Below are 8,414 nucleotides of genomic sequence, written 5' to 3' on the forward strand. Positions count from 1 at the left end.
TTCTTGAACTCATCTTTGTTCTAAAGAACTAGACGTGCACCTAGTCCTCTCAAAACCTTCAACTGTGGCTCCACGAGTTTGTAACCACGAATACTTTTCCTTTCGGAAGTCATGCTTTGTCTTGGATACTTAGTCAACAAACCTGGCTCTTGGATTCTTGGAAAAGAAATGCATATGTAAAAAAATTTATTATGATGAATGATAATGTATGATTGGATGATATGGATAGTTCTGGTACATTCTGAATAATCTGTATATGTTGTTCGTTGTAAGTTCAAAGGTTCGATGCAATATGATAACCAAGGTATGTAGAGTTTATGGTTTCCTGCAAGAAAAACCCATATCCCCCTCACAGGTATGAACTATGCTCCAAGGTGGTCCCTAGAAGGTCTCCTAGAGTCATCGACTCGAAATGAAAATACCCTGCCGTAGTGAATTCTCGCAGGACAAAAGTACTCCCAAGTAAATCTAGTCTGGGTGTGGCTCTCGTGACAATCCAACGCATGAAACACAAGTGTACACGACTATCCATAAATTTATCATGTGTGTATAAAAAAGGGACAAGTGTCTCGAGGTGATTGATCTTCTAATTTAATTTAAAAACAAATTAACTCTTTTATCTTTACTAATTAAATTAAAAATAACTAAACACAAATTAAAGTCGATTGAAAATACATATAATTCTAAATAAATCTTCCGATTATTTTGGCAAAAGAACAAAAATAATCGTACAAAAACTGAATAAAAATCAAGCGCAAAAATGACCCCAAAAATAAACTGAACGCATTAAAATGATCAACTTTAAATAAACTTCTCGGAAGTATAACGGTTTTGATCCAATTTTGAAATAAAAAATGTACGGTTGAACAGGCTAAAGCCGACTGAAATGCGGCCGAAAAAATAGTCAAAAAATCAAAACGAGCATATCAGGTTAAACTACGTGAATCGCAGGTTAACAAAACTGACGTCTGCAAGTTCAATTTTGAAATTTTTTTCCCGCAAATACGACATACAATTGAGAAATGATTCAATTGGTTTGTCTATAGATTCGAAAAATTATTCCGAGCGACATTTCAAGCGTTATGCGAAACAAAATGCATGTTATGACAAGTATAAAATGCAGACATCTCGTGAATGCCTTAATTACTAATTAAGAAATCATGAATAGATCATCAGATGCAAATGAATCGCTCTTGGATCATTTGTACCTGATTCCTAAAACACAATTAAAACTCTACAAAGATTCAGATGACGATAATACTCTTGATTGTTACCCCCCTGAACCTCTGAAACATGAATCAATGGAAATAAACAATGCACTGAGATTGAGAAATCAAGTCTTTTGATTTCTTAATCAGCAGATAACTGAATGAATATCATCAAGACCAGATAAAGATGTTATAACTCCTAACCTTTCATGCAAATCCTGATGAATGCTTTTAACTGATGAAATGCCCGATAAAATGGACCGATTATACTATGCTGATGCGAGTGAAAATTTTAGGGTAAAATTTAGGGTATGACACAGGGGTTCAGAAGTGGGGGCCTGGTTTGAATGAGGAATCATTGTTGTGTGGACGAAATCAATAATAAACATTTGATGTTCAAATCAGTACCACATGTATCGAGTCGAGTTGTGAGTCACATTAGGTACATAGAGGCTATGTGAATTAAATTGTTGTGTAAATTGAATGTGTGTTGTTGAATGGGTGATTTAAGCTACCATTGCATTCTCTTACACCATTAATATATTTGAGCGTATTCTCACTCCTTTCTTGTTTGTTTTGTGTTTCTTTTTACATTGTTGTACAGATACTCAAATGGAATAAGTGTTGATGTAAGTTGGAAGATGACCTTGGAGCTTTCTTTGTTTATTATATCGTTTATCTCTATTTAGTTAATTTAATGCTTTGATCTGTAAAAGGGGGGACGGTACGTTTAACACGTTTTGAGTTAATGTTTGAATGTTGTTAATTACATTAAGTACCTCATCTAAAGAGACAATGGAAGTTATGTTATTTATTTTGAGTTCCACTGCGAGTTTTGAAATTAATTGGAAAGTATGCATGTAATGTTTGAGTAGCATCCTAAAATGATTATTTTAGTCTTTCAAATTAAGGTTTGGGGTTTAGGGTGTTACATATGGTACTCGTGTTTCTTTTAGATATGATTCAATTTCGGCTTAGGATCATTCTTATGCCCAGTCGATTGTGGTGACTGAAAATATTATCATCAGCATCCTCATTCGATGGTGTGTATAGTTGGCTAGATTGAGATTCATCAACACCTCGATATTGAACATAAATATTTATAATATAATACTTTAATTTTTTCTTTAGATCATTGACCTTTCTAGTGCCGGCATATAAAATACCAATATAAAACTTCACAAATGACATTTCACCCTTGTATGAAGAATAAGAGCAATTAATAGTAAGATGTTTATTGTATCAGAATTTCTTCAATACTTGTTGAATTTACTTTTCATCTTCTTCCACGTGTTTTTTATGGAGTATTTGACCTACATGTCACTACTGTGAAAATATATTCTCAAAATGCCACTTGCCGAAAATAATTTCCCAAAATGCCACTTTTTTTGTCCTGTAGTGGGAGTATATTAATATTATTCAGGGTTCTCCATCCTAGATGGCGGACGGCACCAGAGGTGCAGTTGGGGTGCGTCATCTGGGATGGAGTGTGCATTAAAAAAAATTGTTTTTTAATTTCAGGAATAATTTTAAATGATTAAAATAATTTTTTAATATAAAAAATTAATTAAAATATTATATTTAATTAAAATATATATTTTTTTAAAAAAAAATAACTACTTTGATATATAATATTTTTCATAATTATTTAATATTAATTAGTTATATTACCTTTTATATATAATTTATAATAAATATATAATACTAATTCAGAATTATTATTTATAATAATTAATTAATTAAAATTTCGAAATTATATAAAAAATTTTGTAATATTTGTTATAAATATTTAATATTACATAATATTTCGAAATTAATTTAAAAAAGAAAACTTTTAAATTTTTTTTAAGAAATTAAATTAATTGTTACATAATATTTTTAATAAAAAAGAAAAATTAATGATACTTACAATAAATTTATTAAAAATAAATTTATTAATCGATGATTACATATTAATTTTAGTAAACTTTATAAATTAAATAAAAAATATAATTTCATATAATATTAATTAAAAACGATAATTACAATGAAAATTAGATTTAAAAAAATTAATTGCGACGTTGATTGGGATCTTCATCGACGAAATGACTACCAGTTCCACATCTTGCACGTACTCGAACGCGGTGACCACGACCTAATGGTTGTGTTGAGGTAGGTATAGTAGGGGCAGTAGTTGATGAGGGATTATCAGTGGTTTGAAGAATGGGTGGTTGCTCACGAAAAATTTTGAATGCCTCAAAAATTTCAAAATCCATACTAGGAGAAAAGTTATTTAATATTTGTGTGAATGAGGCTGGGTTTGGGTTTGAAGGTTCTATGGTTGCGATGTAATAGTCGTTCACATCGGTGGTTGTTGATTGTTGATGTGTAGTAGAGTAATCAAAGTTAGGTGGTGGGACGGGTGTGTAATTATGTGGGGGGCGTAGGTATGGTTGTTGTTGGGTTTGAGAATTGTAGTGTATTGGGTTTTGTGGTGTTTGGTATGGGTAGTTATTAGGTGTTTGTTGGGTTATTGTGTGGAAGTTTGGTTGTTGGTATGAAGTGTGTTGTGTTTGGGTTTGGTAGTTTGGTTGATGGTATTGAATGTTTTGTGTTTGTTGTTGGTAGGGTTGTGTATATTGACTTGGTGGTTCATGTTGGGTGGAAGTTGAAGTTTGTGTATAATATTGGTTGGGAGGGATTCTTGTTCGGGGGTTTCTTAATGGTGGTCGCGGTGCAGTCGACATTTGTGATGTGTTACAATGCTGACGGGGGTCAATAAGTAGTTGCTCAATTGACGCGTATTGCAATGGAAGATGCCGTAGCCAATTAATATATTCTTCGGTTGGCTTCATTTCTCCCTGAAACGTTACCCCAGTCAAACACAGTTGGTGTCTGTTTTCCCAAAGTTGTTGTTCGTTTCTATTCAACATTGTGTAACTATAATTCCATGACTCTTGCATAGTCATGGTATGTTCTTCTTGTAGGCATTTAGGTGGATTGGGTATGTCTTGATAATACCCAAATTGCAATTTTACCCTATCTGATTGATGCATTTCAACGATCCAAAAGCACAAGATTGGTGTTGTTGCGCTCCAAATCAAATGATCATCATTCTCCAAGGGGGGGTATCCAAGATATGGCCTCCATATAAACTGTGATTGTATTAAAAGAAATATGTAAGTTTACCATTTATTGTTTGAGTGACATGTAATAAAAAAAACTAGTCAAACCAAAATTACATTTGTTGACGACATGTGATCGAGCATGACACGATACCCATCAAGGTAGTGACGAGGATTTCTAGAGCAATTTTTTTCTTGTTGGTCGAAGCCCATCTAAAAAGTAGAGCAACATTATATTGAAAGATTAACATCTTATATGACACAGGGAACAGAAATGTAAAAAAATGGATTTGCATGGAAATATTAAGACTTACATTGATGCATATGGATGACTTGGAACTGCAGAAGTAATTGGTGCTATAAATGGTAATCGTGTAAATCCCCATGTTTGTAGCAGAATAACACACACCCTCATACCATCAACATCAACGTCAACTGCTTTGCACATTTCCCTATAGAGATACGCTAACACAGTTGATCCCCAACTATATTCACCACACTGACCCAAATCCTGAACAAATGGTATCCACATACTATGTACATCTTTTGTCGATTTATCAGGGAATAAAGTTAGGGAGATGCACAATATAATATAAATTCTTGTGTATATAATGAGTTCGTCATGGGAGGTATTTTCAGATATTAGAGTTTCTTCTAGTATTTGTTTTAACCAAGAGATACGAACACGTATACCTTTAATGTGATTTTTTGGAGGTTGACGGCCCAAAAATGTGGTCCATGCACTTGCACTAATCTCGGATGGTCCTACGACGGCTCTACCATTGACGTGTAGACCCAAAAGCATACTTATGCCTTCTAAAGTTATAGTGCACTCACCGGTTGGGAAGTGAAAAGTATGTGTTTCGGGTCTCCATCGTTCAAGTAGAGCATATATGAAACTTGTATCAATAACTATATCCTTCAGTTTTATGATGTTTGCAAAACCAAAGGTATCCAAAAAAGGTTGAATATAATGTGGGGCATCAATTAACTTATGGTTCCGGGTTCTAAAAGCTCTTTCAGGTTCCACCTGATACATGTAGCGAAAACAATAAACAAAATAACACATACATAATATATTTTTATTTGTAAAAAAAATAACAAAGCAAATGTTAAACAATTATCAAAACGATAAGTATCACTTACTAATGCTTGAATGTTATCATTAGTTCCGCTATGTTTATCACCCATCCAAAAAAAAGGAGTTTGAGACATATTGAGATTTGTGGTAAAAATGATAGAAGCTTGAGTTGTGGTAAAAACGAGATGATGATAGAGAAGTGAGTTGTGGTAAAAATGAAATCATGGAGGAGTATTTATAGATATATTTTCATGACGTGTTCTAGTTTTCACTTTTACATAATGATACATACAACTCTAATGGCCCTAAGTTAATGAAATTTAAATAATTGTCAAACATTTCACGTACATCTTCATCATTACAAATTCGAATTTCTTCATACAGCAGCATGCCATTTGAATTGATGTATGCTTTTCGATAGCGCTGAGCAACAATTTCTCTCTCAAATTCGGTAACATGAAGTATCTGAGTTTGGATGTTGTCAAAACCAAAGTTTTCCAATAATCTGATTGATATTGGATCAGAAATAGCATTGCAAGAATCAACTTTTTTAGATGATTTTGGCTTAATAATGTATATTAGACCGATTAAGAGAGCCATGTGGGTAGCTGATACGTTTGAATTGCTCAGGTCTGGATTCTACACTGTGTTTGATAAGACCAAACATGCAGTATATATACAACTTCCAAGTTGGTGGACAAAAATAGTAGCCTTTCTGAATTTTTTTTAGGGGTACTCCAACCAAGATGGCGCTCCCCAACGTTGCACAATCCCACGCGCCAAGGTCCTCCAACCAAGACGGCGGACCCTCACTCCACATGTCCTCACGCATGGAGTCCTGCACGCGCGCTCCATCCAAGATTGTGGTCTCCTGCACGCGCGTGACAACCTAGATGGTGGACCCCAACGCCTTAAGGAACCCCACGCGCTGTCCCTTCATCTCAAACGGCGGACCCCTTCCTACTTTTCAGAGGTAGTTTAGGTCCTCCATCTCAAATGGAGGACGTCTACAGCGTCCAATTCCAAACAGCCCTTGTATATAATTGAAGCTTTAATTTTGAAATTAAATCATACACACAATGGCTCAAAACAATATCACAACTCAAATCCATTATAATTGAAGTATTTTTCCAGATGTTAATGTCGGAGTCATATTTCAAAACACCAACGTACAGCAACTCAAAATACACCCCAGATCCAATTACACGGGTCTAAAAGAAAGACTCGAAAACAAGCTCCAACAACAGATAACCGATATTTATTATCGATATCCATGTTTTAATGACGGCGTTAACAGCGTGAATTATACAACAACGAAAATAGAAGACGACAATGATGTCGGGTTAATGTTCCAGTGCCATTCGACGTATAATTTGTCATATGTGATTGAGTTATACGTATGCTTAGTAGACAACGATGAGGGTGATCAAGTAACGTATCCGACGCAAACTTCTCAATCTCATTAATATCAAATGAGTCAAGAGACTATATTGTCGTTGACACCAGTTCCAGAGACTATACTGTCGTCGACACCAGTTCCAGATGAGGATGTCGGGGATGATAGTGACTATGAAGAAGCGCGGTACGTAGAAACGCAGAATCTTTTCAATGGAGAAAGTGATAACTCTGACAACGATATCCCCGTGGTGTATCAAGACCAAGTGCAAGATCTGTACAATCCACCACTACACATGAGAAAACCCACATACTCACTTGACGAAGATGCATCAATTTTTGAAACCACAGAGCCACTTCGGATAGAGGGGGGGTTGCTTGGCATGGAATTTAATAGCAAAGAGGGATGTGTATTCGCCATTCGCCAATTTCACATCAGAAACTGTCTTGATTATTCCGTTTATAAGTCTGATTCTAAACGACTCATAATCAAGTGTGTTAACGAAGAATGCATCTTCAAATGCAGAGCATATGTGGGGAAGGGGAGTGGTAAGTGGGTGATCACTAAGGTTAGTGGTCCGCACACATGCATGTCTTCCACAATGTCTCAAGATCATAGAAAACTTGACTCTAATCTAATATGTAACAGTATCAAGTCTCTAATCAACAGTGATGCCTCACTGAAAGTGAAACACATCATCGCTCATATTCGGGAGACATTCAACTACACAATCTCTTACAAAAGGCATGGATTTCAAAGAATAAGGCTATCGCTGCTATTTATGGAAACTGGGAGACTTCATACAACGACCTGCCGCAATGGTTGTTGGTCATGAAAACATTTCTACCAGGTACTATAATAGAACTCGAGACCCTTCCTATATTTTCAAATGAAGGGACTCAAATCAGTGGTGCTAGAGTTTTTCACCGCCTTTTTGGGCTTTCCAACTATGCATAAAGGGTTTTGCATTCTGCAAACCGGTGGTTCAAGTAGATGGCATATGGTTATATAGAAAGTACAGGGGAACTTTGTTAATGGTTGTGGCACAAGACGGAAATATGAACATATTTCCAATAGCTTTTGCATTGGTAGAGGGTGAAACCGGAAAAGCATGGAGTTTTTTCTTGAGAAATCTTAGAATGCATGTGACACCACAACCCAACCTATGTTTGATATCAGATCGACATGAGTCAATAAAGAGTGCCTATAATAACCGGATAATGGCTGGCAATACCCTCCCTCCTCACACGTCTATTGCATCAGACATATAACGCAAAATTTCATGAGGGAATTCAGAGACAAGGAACTTCGGAAAAAACTTATTAACATGGGTATCTTCCAAAAAATATCTTTGTTACCATATCTAACATTAACTTCTACATACTAATTTAGTTTTCCTTTTCATTTTCAGGGTATGCATTAAATGAGGCAACATATGAATACTACAGGGGAGAGATACGTAAGGTTAACATAGAAGCGTTAGAATGAGTAGACAATATTCCAAGAGAAAAATGGACGAGATCATTTGATGGAGGGAAACGTTGGGGTCATATGACTACCAACCTCGCAGAATCGATGAACTCAGTTTTAAAATCCACACGCAACCTACCTATTACCGCTTTGGT

The sequence above is a fragment of the Lathyrus oleraceus genome, chromosome 3 (genome assembly GCF_024323335.1).
Source record: "Lathyrus oleraceus cultivar Zhongwan6 chromosome 3, CAAS_Psat_ZW6_1.0, whole genome shotgun sequence".
NCBI lineage: Eukaryota > Viridiplantae > Streptophyta > Magnoliopsida > Fabales > Fabaceae > Lathyrus > Lathyrus oleraceus.